Source organism: Poecilia latipinna, unplaced genomic scaffold, assembly GCF_001443285.1.
Source record: "Poecilia latipinna isolate Pla-1442-1.1 unplaced genomic scaffold, P_latipinna-1.0 Scaffold179, whole genome shotgun sequence".
Taxonomy (NCBI): Eukaryota; Metazoa; Chordata; class Actinopteri; order Cyprinodontiformes; family Poeciliidae; genus Poecilia; species Poecilia latipinna.
In genome coordinates, this window is record NW_015112795.1 from 321,303 (window position 1) to 338,058 (window position 16,756).

At 38.8% G+C, this 16,756-nt stretch overlaps 1 protein-coding gene and 1 long non-coding RNA gene across 2 annotated transcripts in view; one reads left to right on the plus strand and one right to left on the minus strand.

The window, feature by feature from the left end:
- Nucleotides 1–12,933, minus strand: part of LOC106946168 (E3 ubiquitin-protein ligase Midline-1) — a 36,630-nt gene extending 23,697 nt beyond the window's left edge. Inside the window, exon 1 of the mRNA XM_015030335.1 lies at nucleotides 12,396–12,933. The gene's annotated coding sequence lies outside the window, so the exon portion shown is untranslated. The remainder of the gene's footprint in view (nucleotides 1–12,395) is intronic.
- The window catches only part of LOC106946170 (uncharacterized), a 176,446-nt gene that overhangs the window by 100,570 nt on the left and 59,120 nt on the right, over nucleotides 1–16,756 (plus strand). The gene's annotated exons all lie outside the window — the stretch shown is intronic.

Here is a 16,756-nt window from a genome sequence, read left to right on the forward strand (position 1 = left end):
ATTGGTCGGGACATGTCCCTACCGTCCCTACCCAAACCTACGCCCATGCAGTGTTGTATTGCACAGCTGATAAAGGTGGTGACAGATGTACAGAGTATGTTGGTGCAGCAGCTGTGGCCTCATAGCATGGTCAGATTTCTATACATATAATTTTACATGCTTTTTTTAAATTATGGATTTTTGCATCTTTATTTGTCAAGTCTTTTTTGGGGTGGGAGGCTTTTGTTTTTAGCTTGTGGGAGAGATTTGGCCTGTTTTGTATGCTGTACAGTTTTTGCTCGGATAGATGATTCCTGATTTAGTTGTTTTTTTTATATATATATAATTCTGTATTATCTCCTCAAGCTAAGGCAGTGGATCTTTCTATTCAAGGATGTAGGCATACTGAAATTCTCAGAAATTGTACCAATACAAAGTAAGAGTAACATGATGTGCAAGTCGTTTCTTATGGAAAAATTGAAGTGTTACAACCATTTCTCGTTTTTCGTGTGTGTAAAATTGAATTGGCGTTCTGGAGAACTTATGCAGCACTGGTTTTAAATCAACAATGCTGTTTGTTTCTAAAAGTGGATTTCGACACAAATGGATGTCTAGATAGACCTGGGTCAAATTGCATTGAGAAGCAACAGTAAACACTGATACCATCAAACCTGGAGAGTGCCAGTGTTGTGCACAGAGCAACAACAATGCTTGGACATTTGCTGAATTAAACTGTCCTCTGGCAATTTCCGAAACTTCGGATAACATCAATTTCATGAACGTTGCTTCTATTCAGAAGTCAAACTTCCATAAAGCACAAAAGCGGTAACAGAATAAGTGCGCTTCTGTGATATAACGCATGCATTTCTGATGCAGGAAATGTGTCCAGTCTTATCTCACCAAGCAGGATTTTCAGCAGATGTCACTGTTGGCTGAGATTAAAGCAATGGTGCGTCAGACAATAGGATGCAAAGAGCTCTGAGTATCTTTCTCATTCTCATGCATGGTTTCCTCTGATCTTAAAGAAGGGGAAAAGTGCTGCAGATAAACTGTACCCCACTTGAGAGTTTTGCAGTGGTAGCATTTTTGAGGCCATGTAAAGGCGGATAACGGTTTTGTGTAGATAAAAAAAGGAACTGAAAGATATTTCTGCAAAAAAATATTTAATATTTAGTGCCATAAAAGAATGTTTCCACCCTTCCGTATCTTTTTTATTCTCTTGTACTTAATTTTTGGAAAAGATAAACTAAGCAAATGAATCTGTTTTTAACTGCTTTTATAGTTTATTAGGGGGGAAAACAGTTAAAATCAACAGGACCCTTTGTACAAAAATGAAACTCTAACCTCCTAACATAGGCTTGTATATTGTGTGACCTGTAGACTCAATGAAACTTGCCTGACAACATAAGGTAACCTAATATCTTTAAATATGAGGCTAAAGCTCTTTTAAAGAACAGAAAAATATTTACTGACTGTCTAGACAGAGAGCCACATCCAAGTCTTTGGTCACCACAATTCACAAATGGAGAAAATATGGTCAGCCTAGTAAATTCACTTATTACTAAACACATCTAAAGCACTGCAGGCCTCTGACGTAAAACCAGCACAACATTTCAGAAATTGAAAATGCAGGCAAATATATTTGTAGTAGCCCGATGGTCTAAGTTGGTTTGCTGCTTCGGGACCAACAGAGACATAAATTCTGGTCATGTCTCTGAAGAAGAATGTCCAACCAAGGTTTGTGATCTTACACTCAACCCCACTTAGGCAAAGCAGAAGAAAAATGATCCAAAGCACATCTAGAAGTCCACTTCTGTGTCTGGGGAACAGCTGACTTTAATTAATTTTACCTGACTTGAATCGGGTTATTCATGCTGAAAACCCTCCAATATAAGAGGGATGAATCAAAAATTCTCCCAGTGAAGTAAAGCACTCCTTTCCAGTTTGATCACATTAAGATATTTGCAACAAGTACGTTTCCACCACACAGCAATGAGTAACCATCAAGTTGATTTCATGCATTTAATTTTAAAGTAGCTATATGTGCACAACTGAAGCACAGAGTGTTGTGCAGAAATGGACAAAATCCAAAGTAATTAGGGCTTCAGTAATGAAGGACATATTGGCTGAAAATGTCCCGAGACATTTTTATGCAGTCACTTTGTTCACTCAGCAGTCAGTCAAGTAATATCAACCGCCAACAGCATTATTGAAGGAAAGAAAGCAGCAGTAAGGCTTAAAAAATCTTTCAAACAAAGCCAGGAATGGTAAAAATTGATAGAGCTGTGATTAGTTTGTGCTCGACACTGAGGGATCCTGAAGGCATTTATTGACCAAAGAGAAAAGATCGACTGAATTCAGATGAAGACACTTTAAACCAATTTTTCTTTGTTCTTATGCATTCACAGACTCACACAAATTGAAACAGGCAGCCGAGAGAGGGTGAAATGCCTCTAACCATACCGTAGGTGACACTGTTGAACCGTGCAGGGAGGTGACTGAGAACAAAGCAAAAGAAGAGAGACGGGGGGGAAGGAGGAAAAAAAAAAAAACGTGGGGATGCTGGGGGAAAAATGTATATGATTTTACAAAAAATCTAAGTTCTTTACTTTTTCCATCGTCACTTTGTGCCTCGGGACTGCCAGAGCTGTCACAGTATGTAAACGACTAGTCTGCCATGCTGGCACCTCAGCAGTGTCAGTACCAATAGTCTTCAGTGGGGGGCAATACAAAACTGATTAGAGGAATGCTTTAGTGTTGTCCCACCTCCTCTGAGCTGCAGCTTCTGCCTATGAGCAGAAAATATCTTTGGAACTGATCACAAGCTAATATTTATAGCATGTTGTTTGCATACCTATTTTTACGTTAACATGATTTTACCCAACATGCATCCTTTGACAGGCATAATGTAAATAATGTGTATATTATTCTTACCCCCCCACACTCCCACCCCCTGCCATACTTACTTTCCTGAGAATGTATTTGCTTCAACCTGACTACACCAGTTTAGGCAAGAGTTTAATGAAAAACAGCCTGCTTACCACAACATGTTTTCACAAGCATACCCCAATGTCTCTTGCTTGTTTTTGATGTCAATGTCTCCATGCTTGCGTTTGGAACACAGCTTAAAAGTTTTGTTGCGAACTAAATCTGGGAATAACCTCACGCCCCACTTTCTGTGCTCTAGTTGCAACAGTGGAAAAAACCCCAAAACAATAAAAAAAAAATCACAAATATGTTTGAATGTGCCCTGTGAGACTGGTTTAATAAAACAAACTATGAGCAGGATGAATAAGCATTTTATTTCTACCACTTCAAAAAATTCTGGATTTCAATTTATAGTGGCCCAGGATTGCAATTCCTACTTCAGGGAGCACTTAACTACATTTTTATGAACTGGAACTGGAAAAATCCAACTTCCAAGTACAAATGGTCCACTCCATGGGTTTAAATCCACAAGCAAAGCAAGCAACTTGCTGGTAAAAACCAAACAAAGCCACCTCAAATGGAGTAAAACTTTCTTAATGTTAGATTTTGAGCCTGTTGTGTTGTCAAATAAAACTAAATTGCTGTTTTAATGCAGCATGTTTTGTTGAAGATATAAAAGTAGCTACAACATTTCAATTTTAAAATGTTACGGTAGGAATCATTTTATTTCTGTGCCATAAAGCTACTGCTAGCTAAGATTTGGTGTTAGAATTCCTTGCTTACTATAATAATACAAACCAAAGCAAGGCATTTTCCAGCATTTTCAATCATTCAAGCAAAAAAGGACAATTTTCACAAATTTTGACCATAAATGTGAAGTATTATGTGTAATACCTTACATTTATAGAAACAATAAAAGTTCAAATAAATGGTTAAAAAAATTCCACAGTGTGAGATATGTTGCATACAAAGTAGCCATATTGAATTTAAACTTGGACTTGGTTGGGGACCATCAACTTTACAAGTGGGAATTTTGATTATAGAAATCCATGCAAAAATTGGTGAAATAGCTTTTTTTAATTTTTTTTTTTTTTTTTTTTTTTTTACATAAGTTTAAAAAAATTAGTTTATTCAAACAGAGCACATTTGCTGCAAATTATATCTGTTGGGACTTTACAATTAGGTCCAGTTCAGGACTACATATAGTCCCATATGTTAATTCAAATAAGTACAGGGCAATTAGAAAATTTTATTGAAATCCAGTTTTATCACTTAATTGATCACTTGAATTTCAACCTCAAGAAAAAAAAATGTAATTAATACTCTTGATTTTTTTTCACTAAAGTTTAAAGTCCATTAGCCTCTTAGAGATGGCAGAAAAAACTGCTAAAATGTATCTCAATTTCAACCTTTGTCTATATAGAAATGCCAAAACTGTTGCCGTTTGCCATAGTTACTTTGAAAGAAATCTGCTATAAAACCTCTTATCCATGAATTCCAACACAAACTTTGGTGTAAAGTACTACGTCACCTTCCATTTGTTGTTTTGCTTGTAATCCACAAGTTACCTGACAAACAAATGTTCACTGGAACAACAGAACCACGGAGCTTTTCAGAAATTAAAACGTCTTTCAACTTTTGATCTCGCTTCCAGTTTATATCTGGGTCGTCTCCCTCCCACAAAGTCTGGGCCCCACTTCTTAAATCTTTCATTAAATGTGGATCCAGGAAGGTAGCGGCTTTCCCTTCCACTCGCAGTTTAGGCTGGAATAAAATTTTAATGGGTACCCTTTTATTTTCTAAAAACTGATTTGACAAAAGCACAATGTGGGCAAAAACAGAGGCGGGACTGCGTTCGTGTTTGTTAATAGGGAATGCTTGGCTTGGTTTTACAGTGCACATCATAAATGCTTGCTTTTAATGTGACTTGCATGTTTAATCGCTATTAACTAGCGGGAAAGTGGGACTTTTAGCCTTTTATGATATTTTTGATAATCGTCGAGGTAAACTGAGTGGAAAAGCCAAATCTTGGCAGTAATTACAGTAAATACGTTAAAGTCACATAACCTTGGTTTGAATAAAAAAAAACATGTGTGCAGGGATCCATTTTGTGATTTGATGCGAGCAACTGTGGCAGTCCACGATGTAGATACAAGAAGTAGGTCATTCCCATTGACCTGGCTCACATAATCAGCGTACACTGTGTGTGTCACTTCATGATCTCGGCGTTCCAATTCTCTCTCCATCTCGCTCAGCTCGGAGGAGGCGGAAAAATATAGCAGAGCACATGGCAGAATGATAGAAAAGGGCAAAGGCATCTAATTCAGAGGGTAAACATATCTGGCTGTCAACGTTCATAATGTCATCCCTCAGGTCCAAAACAAACCTTGCCCAGTGAAAACTGATGGGAGAGATTTAACTGTAAGCAAATGCATTAGCACTTCCTTGCAAAGAAAAAGTAAAGATTTTAGTGTTGGATGTGGAATTAAGTGCACCACTTGCCCCTAAATGTAACCTACTTCCCGAATGAAGATGCACTAAAAGAACTGTCACTAAATAATTCACGTTTCTGTTCTTAAATACCAAATAATTCAGCTCTTGATGTGCATCGTTGAGTCAAATCTACTCTTCCGTCTCTTCCAACCTTTCACCCTTTCGACACCTTGTTTGCATCAATCTCTCGAAGAATTCAATAGATCCCACAACTGTTTACTGGATTTGCGGAGGAAATCGGAGGGGTTGGGGGGAATAACATAATCTGCCTCCATAGCAGCAGTGGGTGGCTAATGCCAGATTAACCCTTGACCCCGCTTCATGGTTGAGAACCAGTTGGCTTTACAAGAGGTCGCGCAGTCCGGACCCAAGCTGCAAAAAATGTGCCATACTAATTGATTTCTACAGGAAAGGATTTATTCTAAAACTCTATGCACTTCTAATCACGTGGAAAGCCTGATGCTACATTCCCCCCCAAAGCATTTCTTATAGAAAGTTGGTGGAATTTCTTGCGGTATAGGCTAGAGGAACTTGTTTCCATACAGTCTGCAGTCTTGCTTGCACATATTGTAATATAAGTCCAATTAGGACACAGGATGAGGAAATGTATTTTGGCAAGGAACATGCCCAGAACGAAAGCTAACGAGGTCCAAGCTGGAGTTTTAGATGAGGGATCAAAAGCTTTTAGCTTTAGATGTCAAACTCGGCAGAGAATTGGATGTGTCTCATCTCTTCCACCTTTTTCCCTCTCCATCTTGGCCTCCCTTTGCTTTCCCTGTGCTCTATGATTCTTCATTTCCAGGCCTTATAACGTTACCGACACTAAAAATAGCCAAACGCTACACAAACACTTGTGTTTTCGGTTCTCAGAAACCCTGCCACGTTTTTATCCCTAATCCGCTTCCTGCCACACCGGCTGTGACCAATCCAGGCCTTTCATGGTCAGAAGTGGGCAGTCACACTTTAACAGGATTGGTTGGTCATAGTCTGGGATGCAGAGGCTATTAGTGACGATAATGGAGGGAGACGTTTGTGATTGTTTGTGCGTGGCAAGGTCTGTCTGGGATCTGGCTTGTGTGACCCAGATTGGCCTCAGTGGTACAGCTAAAAAAATTCAATGCAATGTTTGTGGGGCAGGAGATTATAGGAGACATGAAACAAGTCTGATGTTGACGGTATGTTTGATGCTCACTGGCATTAACAAAAAGACTCATGAGGCACTAAAGTAAACATGTTGGTTTCGGAAACTTCCTAAATATTAAGCCACATGCTTTTGGAAAGAATATTAGGATTACTTCTCTAACAAAACTATGGTGGAATAACATCCACTCTAAAAGTCCGCTTCCTCACAGAGGGTGTGAGACTCCCACCTAAGATTGCCAAGTACTTGATTGAATCAATTTTGTCCTCTGCATCCTGCAGGTTTTCAGTGCCAGAAGACTCTAAAGCTGTCCCAGAGCATCACTGAGTCCCTTTCTTTTCCCTCAGAGATGCCAGTTTACCAAGTTTCCATTCTATTTTCTTTCAGTTGTGATTAATCGCTCCACAGACTAGAACCCCAAAACCTTTTTTAGTTGTTTTTATTTTGCGGTGAGCAAATTGGAGCTGACAGTTCCTGTGCTTTTGGGTCTGTAGTAGTGCATTTCCTGAGTTTAAGCATTGAGCCCTTTAGCATTCAGTTTTTACCTTATGTATATGCTGCCAAAACGTCTTTCTGGATCTTATTTTCAGTCAATTGAGGTAGCCACCTGTCTCCTCCGCAGTCTGACAGCAGATGATAGTTTCCTCTACGTCCCACCAGGTGGTGCACCCACATTTTCTTTCACTGTCAATTGTGAACTATGCTTCCAATTCAGGGCCTTGGATTTTGTCTCTTGACTTGGACAGATATCAAACATCCAATAAAATGACAGTCCAGGTATTTATGGTGGTCTATCTCAAGTACACAATACAACCAATGATTTCTTGGATCACTTGTGCCTGAGACCACAACTGATTTGCAAATGTATACTGTTAAGGCCAATCTAGAGGGTTGACCAATTTATAGAGAAATTATACTCCTTAAACTAGAAATTTGAATTGAATTTGAACTATTCTGGTGTATCTTGTTCATTATATACACCTTGAACAGTTTTTAATTTAGCCAATAAACCAAAATTTGCAGGAGGGGTTCATCCATTTTCAGCTGAGCTGTATTGTGGAAATGATGGTGTTCTGAAAATATGTATTTAGAAGTTTCCTGTGCCTAACTTTCTACCTGCGTCACAATCTCTCTCCTGCTTGTATTTAACGTGAGATAAACTGCGATTAGGAAATAGGGGAGAAACAAACAGAACAAAAACCTCACCGCACACTTAAGAGTTGGCTGAAGTTTCCTTCCATCACCACAATTACTCGGTAATGCTTTGATGAAAGTGATAATGTAGCACTCATTCCCAGAAAGTTATCTTGGCTGCTTTGATTGGCTAATAAAATGTTTTGAAAGAGCTGCATGGCATGAGTATGCATGAGCAGAGTGCTGGAGGGGAATGAGGCCAGTGCATGTGGCTCATGCCACGCAACATACATTTGATGTAAACTACTCAGGGTGAATGAGAGTGAAGCGGTTATCTCTACTACTAAGTGAAATTCGTGTGGCATTACATCAAGTGAAGTTTGGTTCTTCCAGGATGTGATAAATCTTGGTGGGGTTCTGTTTCTGATCTCCGCTAGAGTAGAATTTTAGAAGAAGGCCAAGAACAGAGTGTATTCTACCAACTTTGAAGAACTGGACTGTTAAAGAAAAAGTTCCTTATGAGGAAAAAAATGGAAAAGTGTCAAATGCAACCAGATAAAGTATGAAGTGAAGCAAGATTAAAACCCCAAACATAAAAGTCTTTGAGACTACAGCTCTTATTTTGTTGCAACTTAAGGTGCAAATGACTCTAAAGTTGGGCATCTGACTGGTTTTAATAATTTTGGACCTATTTCGGTCATCTCTGCACAGAACACTGTTTGGGTCCCGAAATGCACTCTGAAAATAGTTAGTTGAAACAGAGTTATTTTAATCTTGCAAGTTTAGCTTGTTTGTCCAAAGCTGTTGAGGCTAATGTTCTCTACTAGAGTGTAAAGACAATTCAGCTTATGAAAAGAACTCTGAGAAGTAGAGTAAAAATGTCACAAATAACAAATTGTTCTTAAAAAATAAAAGTTTTTTATTTGTTCGGTACTATAAATGCTGCCACATGAACAAAGTGGTGAATTAGTATATCCTGTTTTTATCTGCTAGCTTGAGGAACAGTCTATACAGAAAAGAAATTCCCTAATGCTACACCTGCATAGCAATCTATAGCAACAAACTACAACAAGTCTGTGTAGGAAAAAAAACATATTTTTTTTCTTTTCTAGTTTGGAAGAACAAAACCACCCAACCATAATGTAAAATCTCACCCACAAACTCACACAACAATGACAAACTTGATGTGTTAAACATCAATTTAGATCATCTCACTGTACGTGCAGAGTTTATCTTCTCATCTATATTTCAGACTTTTCAAACAGCATGAATCACTCATACTTCCAAATTGTTGTCCTGTTTTTGGAAATGTTGTTGCCAAAACCTTGTAATTAACACCAACTCTGTGTTAATATATATGTTCAACCAGGACAGGGAAGAAAAAGAGACGGCATTCTTCGCTTGTTTTCCTTAGTGTCCCTTAGCTTAGCTACCAGGTATCGCTCCATGGACTTTGACATAAAAGTATATTCCAGGTGAGTGACCTCTGTCAATACAACAAGGATTAACTACTTTGTATTTTATATCATACAAGTTTTAAACACAAATTTTGGGAATTGAGCTTAAAACTAAGGTTGCAATTTTCAAAATCTGAGTTTGTCAATGCCATGCTACTCAGTATCACTCCTCTGAGTAGAGCCAGGGTGAATTTATACATTTTCACACTCCCTCTCTCAGCTATTGATTTTACTCACTGCAGCATCATTCCCACTTGTCAAAAACATACAGTGCGAGTTGAATACAGGAGAATAAAGGCATGTCTTGAACAAATTAAGGAAAGTTTGAGTTGGGTTGCGTTAGAGCAGGCCAAGTGTGCTTCTTTTGGTCAAGGTTTTGTTTTTTTTTTTGTTGTTTTTTTTTTTTTGTCGCACATCAGGTTTTTTGCAGGCTTGCAGTTGCTGGAGTGTCTCTTCTTAGAGCGTTTAGTGATTCATAGCAGAAAAGGCCTGAACTAACCAGTTCTTTACTAGCAGTTGCAAGAAGAAAGAGATGCTTCTTAAAAGCAGCTGTTTATGTTAATTGAAACAATTTGTTTGTAACTTTGTTCATGTTCATACTTTGAAGTCTATTTTGTTTGCTTCTGCAAATGTCTATAAACTTATTGCTCAGGGAACAGCATCTTGTCTTTCTCTCACTGAATTGTTTACTACCTTTTGTACATAGTGAAATGTTGAGCACTTTAAATTCTAAGGACCCAATTAGGCCTTAGAATTTAACAGAGACTCTTGGTCTTCAATTTAAAAGGTTTCCATAATGTTATAGTGATTATTCTCATTGATCTTTGAAACATTGGCTGCTGGTAACACCATCATAACTTTGTTGCATTTCGAGGAGAATACACAACATCAAGTAAATAGCACTCAGGCTAGCCTTTCCTTCAATTTAACACTGCAGAATACATCATTTAATCGCCACATAAGCCCCATAAAGCTGCCACAGCTTTATTTGGGCATGTAAGAAAAATTCCTCAGCACTTAGACGATGCTTATACCACACATCTGCACCACTGTGACGGAAGTTGCTGATGTATACAGTTTCTCGACCAGATCTAGTTTGTCTTTAGATGTTTTTTTAAGTTTTAAAAGTTCAGACATTTTTTTTTATTATTATTCTCACTATTGAATTTCTTGATCTCCAATTCAATAGCATATTATCCGTAATATAAATCACCCTCCCACCCTACAAAGATGTCTAAATAGCTTTACGGACCACCTTTTCTTGCAATGGCATAAAAAGAAGAAAAAAAAATATCTGAAAATAAACTGAATTGTGTGAGAATAAATAAACTAAATATTCAAGAATTTCTTACATCTATTGACACTCTTAGAAAATTCCTTTAAAATAGTTTAAGTGCTTTTCTGTTTTTTACTTCTACTTGAGAAGTAAATTATAAATTGTTTTAATTGTGTATGACTGTGTTGTGATAAACGGAAGTGCATTTCTCTTGGCCTTTATTCAAAATGGAAAAACAAAAGGCCAATCTGGTAAGGCAGCCACTTGTTGTCACAGATATTATGCAGTATTGCATACACGACTCTGCAACGTACTGTGGAGAGTTCTTCCAACTTTAGAATAAAAAGCTGAAGGACCTACTTATCCCCACCACAGCACTACTGAATAAACCAGTTGCACCCATTGTCACATTTCTGGAAGTTACCATGACAACATTACTCAATTTACTTGGTCGGTGATTAAAAAAACCCACTGGAGTGGATAAAACGAGGCGAATTGGAGAGGAATGAGACTAAAAAAAAATTGTATTTGAGCGTGTTCACCCCATTTCAAGGATGTTTAGATAGCAATTAACGGTTCTGCCTCCCTCCAGCGTGAACTAGGCGTTCGACTTTGAAGATCAAATTAAACATCTAGAGTGATAAGCCTTCCATTAGTTATACCTCCCTGTTTATCACGTTAGCCACACGTTGGTGAGATAAAGAGATATTTTTGGTAGAAATGCTATCAGCAAAAGGCTGTTTTTTCCTCATTATCAAAGCAACAACGATCAAAGTTAAAGCCCTGATTCTAAATAAGATAGAGTAACTTCGCCTTTAGACAAGTTTACATAAACTGCATGAAGAGTCCCGTAAGCAATAGAAGCAAGTTTAAAAGGATGCGTTTGATAATTGTCTGCAAAGTTCCCACGGTCCATATCCAGGTGGGGCAGGGGAGGGGGAAGAGACGGATCTGAGTGCCGCTCGGCTCCTTTCTGAAGGCCACACAAGCTGACAATGTCTCACTGAGACATGTCGGTGGAAACAGGAAAAGAAACAGGAACACTGCTGTCGTTGCTATATTGGTCGACGTTCTGACAGCTTCAAACCAAACATCCCACAAAGCTTTTTTGTTTTTTTCTCTTGGATTTAGTCTTTGTTCATTGAGACCGGTGCGTCCTCAAAAGCAACGGTTTTCTCAGTCTCTCTGATCCGTTGCAGGTGAAACTGATGAGTGGTAACACTGAGCTTGTGTTGCCCAGCTGTGACACACTCAACGCAGAAGACACGCGTGCAGTGAGGCGAACCAAACACGCCTCGGCACAGAGAGTCCGAGTTTCTCTGAGGCTAATATGGTGCACAATCAAGTGGGTTGTACGCTACATAAATGTAGCATAAATAATCACACACATGCATAATTACATTTTCGTATGAACACATGCACTCCATCTAAAGTTGCATTTAAATTAGGTTAAAAAAAATTCAAAGACTTTCCAGGTTAAAAAAAATTATAATTAGCAAAACCAGAGTTTGAGCACAAACAGCATACGTAACCCTTCCTTCTGCAGATGTGTGCTCTGAGTTTTGAGAGACCACACAGATGAAAGTGGGTCACAAAACCCAGAATCAAACTCCACCCCAAAATCAAAAGTATCACAAGAAATTGGATAATCGGGGTTGAATTAAGTTGTCAAGACGCCGACAGACTGCGGAGCCGTATAGAGTCGAGATAAATGACTCGCACCTCCTGTGATGAAAAAGCAGACTTTGTGTTGTACATATGTTCAGCAACTGTTTCTGCAGAAGTTTATCCTGGTCTATGGAGCTGAATGGTTGAGTTCTAAAGCCAGCACTCTGTTATTATCATTCTTGTAAACCTGCCACTTCTCCTGAGAATACAGTCAGGAGGGTTATAGCGTGCGGGAACCCCCCCAGGGACTCCCAAACTTCAGCAAAAGATCACAAACTGCCCATTGCGACAAAACCCACGCCACCTCTTCTGCTCTTACCTTCCACATGATTAAAATCCCATCATCCAAAAACAAAGTGAAAAAGACGGGAAGATAGAGAGCTGTAGAGGGAGACCGGCAGCTCGTTTTTGCTCTATCTCACGCTCTCTCCTCTCTCTCTTTCCTCTCTCTCTCCTCTGTGGGATGCAGGAAGGTTGACGGTGGCGGCTAAAACAGCAGCGAGGAGCAATCCCAGGAGGTAGTGAGGATGTGAGTACGTCTCCGTGGCTGTGTCATCACCTCTCATGACATGTTTCCTCCTCTGCCTGTGTAAGCTTTTCCATCCAGATCCAGCAGAGAGAGAGAGAGAGACGGGACAAACTAGTGCACCGCCCCTTCACTATTCCCCCTCCTCCCTCCCCCATTCAGTCTGTTCATTCCTTGCTCCCTGTTTCACTGTATTCAAATGTGCCAGTGAGGTGCCCTGCCTTTAAGTAGGCCAATCACTGGCCACAGAGAGGTGGACTCTGATCTGGCGATGTGCTTGCGACACAATGTGCCTGCCTGCTGATTTTATTTCATTTGTTTCAATATGTCTGCTCACATGGAAACTCGTGTGGATATGCGGATGTAGCACATTTAGGCAGTCTTGAAAGCCAGGTGCAGATCAATGACATTTGTCTGACTTTGGACGAAAAGTCAATGGACAAATAGGACGCTCTAAATTAGGAAACAAGCTGGATTCTAGAGAGATGCTAACTTTTGCAAGCCTTCAAAATGTTTACTCCTTAGCTGTCATGACACACTCAGGGCTCTCTAGTTGTGAACTGGATACTATTAAGGAAATAAACTCAGTCTTTATTTTTAAATCAAGATGACTATATTGATTGCAAATGGCCTTTCTTCCTTCTTAAACCAAGCCATTTTAATGTCATCACATTGTCTTGTCTTTTTCTCTTGCACAGTAACTTAATTTACCTTGTGTATGGGCTGTGTTATGCAAAGTCTATTTCATGTCACCAGCCACGATAAACGGGCTAGTTTTTGTTTATGTAAGGCAACAAATTTTATTGCTCAGCGTTGGTAAACAGGAAGATTTAAGCACAGACACTTCCTTTGATACTGCAGCTATGAAAAAAGAACTGACTGCTTGAATTGCTGTAAAATATGTATCATGAGCAACATCTTGCTCTCTGTGTGTGCAAAGTTGCATAAAATGTGAATCCAACAGCTAAGTAAAAAAAATAAAAGTAACACATTTATGTAAAAATGCCAATCTAAGGCTTAATTAACTTGCCAACTTCTTTTCTTTCTTTCTACACTGTTTATTCTGTTAAGCAGTGGCTGTAAATATTTAAAGTGGAAAGCCGTAAATTTATTTTTATCATGACATCCTCATTCATAAATATTGCAGTTTAATTTTCAGACTTCCAAACACACAGAGCCCAATTAAAATGATAGTTACAACAAAGCTAAAACTATCTGATAGTGTGGCACTTGTGTTGCAGTAAGTCTGTTCTTTAGCAGTCAAATGACCACACAGATTGAGCTTATGGTTTATATACAAATTAAAGAGTAATTTAACATTTGAAGAGCTTTTTTCTTTTCATCTCTGTTTTTGATTGCGGATCAAGATAGTTGTGTTCATTTACATGTTGGTTCTTTTTGTTTGAAAGAATAAAAGTGACCAAATTAGGTCTCCAGTGTGCAACACAATCAATATTATACCTGCTTTCATGGCCTTTTAGACCTAACAATGTAGAAACCTACAAAGTGTTCAGGTCAAGCTGGATGAAATGCTGCTTGGGACCTGAACTGTATTAAAAGCTAAAATTCTGGCATCATTCAAGTAATGTCCTGACACCACTGTTACTCTGATGTACAATGCAAAGATAAATTGTGACTTGAGTGTATTATTATTTACGGTTTTGTTTAGCTTTGAAATGCGATAATATATCCTCAAACTCACAGCAGTCCCATTAAACTCAGATTACGACCAGCTGCAACGGGGCTTATGTTGGGGAGACTCGAAGCAAGATCAGATTATGATTTTATGCATCAAGATGGATGGTATTTTGGGAAAGTTTTTTTTTGTTGTTGTTTCATCTTGAACAAATTAAAAAACTGACTTAAACTGCTGAAGTGAAAACAAATTGAGAACTAAAAAGAAACATGGGTTTGTCAATAAAGCTGTCTTCAGATTTGAGATGAATAGAAGCCATAAAAGGAGTCACTCCCTCATCAGTAAAACGAATTGCCCACTAGAGTTTTTCCCATTGTTGCCCTGACGTCACTGCGGCTCTCCCTCCACCTTAAAACCTCAGCTGTTTTGGCTGCCTCTTATGAATCTTCCTCACTATTTTTTTTTCCTATGGCCTACAAGAAAAGCTGCTTAAAAATAATCTCCAAGATGCAAGTCGGCAAGCTGCACACTATACGACTGCAGTGTTTGGTTGAATATCCCCGACGTTAATCAGCTATATGATTGGACACCGCAGCTCCCTTCATCCTGGCCGTTGCACATCACAGCAAGCAAAATGAATAAAAAAACAATCTGCTTAAATCTTTTATTTTGAGGTTTGCAGCTCAAGTGATATAAAAGCATTTAAGCCGGGAGCGCATCGGTTGCTGAATAATGAATAATCCCTGGCATTTGGCCTTGTGAAAAATGAGTCCTGTGGATAGAAGTGTGGAACATGGTTTTACTTAGCAAACATTTGTGGGTCTATTCTGCTCTGTGTTCAGTACTGTGTTCAGAAATGTTCTGCTGGGATAAAATTGAGTTAAACATATCAGCTTGAATGTGGTAGTTACCAGACAGAAAGCTTGTGGAAACCTAAAACCACTAAAAAAGACAGAAAAAGATTCTTTGTAATTTTAAGTTCGCCCATGCTTTGATTAGTTTTATCAAAAGGCGTGGTCTTAACTAATTCCTCATTACTCAGACAATCATCATGGTGTATTGTAAGTATTCTGGGTATGTGTGTGTGTGTGTCTCTTGTGGTTGGAGTGGAATCAGATGAGGTGAGGGGGCTGCCAAAGAATGTTCTTTTGGGAAGGGACAAAAACAGTTTCCATCTCGGGTCAGTTCTCTGAAAGAGCAATACTCGCTCTCTGACTCTCCAAACCAGTCGTAAAATTCACCAGTAAGACAAAATGAAAGACTGATCGGTTTACAAACACTGCTGTCTAAAAATAGGATGCTCCACGTCACAAAGCACCCTTAGCTCATTGAAAATAAATATGCTTTGGAACAAAACTCTGGTATCCTTTTTGTAGCTACAATCATTTGGAAAACCAGTGGAGTTGGCTAACCATTAGCTGTAGTTAGCAGTATTAACTAGACCACCCTGATTCTCCAGGACCTCATTTTTTGACCGCAAATTTGGAAAACCTGCAGTTTTCCAGATTTGACTGTTTTTTTTTTCCCTTTTGCTTTGCCAATTATTCTACAACGCTGCATTGCCTCCACAAGTGTTGCATCAGTTGGCGTTTCATAGCTGACCAATTAGCTGTACTTGGTGTTTTCTTTAGCTGTGAGAGGAGGTGAGAGTATCTGGAAAGAGTCCTGAAAAAACAGACAACCTCCATACAGAGAAACCCCCAGACTGTAATCTTCTTTATGCATAACAGTAACGCTACCAACTTCACTACCACCACACTCTTGATTTTGAACAATTTGTGAAGTTTCCCTAAAACTCTGAAGGTTTTTTTTTCACCACCTGGATTAGTTTATTAGCATGTAAAATATGTTGGGGTTTTCTTCAACACTGAGAGCTTTATGCGACCCTGGTCAGTGATGTAATCTGCCTACTTTCTTGATGACTCACAGAAGACCTTCCAGTAAACCTTCAGACATAAGCTTCATGTTCTAGTTTTTTTTTTTTCTTTTGGGCTGGGGGTGTCATTTCGTCTTGTTCCTGTGTAACGAGGGGCTTCTGCATTATGTTCATCATCTCCTCTTGGACTTTGAGATCATGGTGGACAAATTTCCTTCACTCTTTATGCATTTATTTGATTGGATTCTGGTACTTGGCCAGCTTCCCATGTCTTTTTTTAAAACTTCTCCAACGTAGGCTGGATTAATTTCAGGCAGTGCTGCACGCTGACTTCAATACAGTGAGGAAATTTGTTTTGTTAGATTAGTCTTGTGCTTTAAAGGTCGCAGACTGATTCCATTTTGTCACTGCTACATCTCATAGATTGAGGTGCAGGTCCAGCTTTGTCTGGTGTTCTACAATTTTTTTTTCTCTTTGGAAGGTTTCCAAAAGCTTTCTTTAGAATTAAAGGACAATGACACGAGGACTCCACATTCATCTAAGGAACACAATAGATAACTGAATGCTTGTTTTTTTTTTTTTTTTTTTTTTTTTCCTACCCTTTTAGGAAACGGCCCTTTTTTTTTTGTTTTTTTTGGGGGG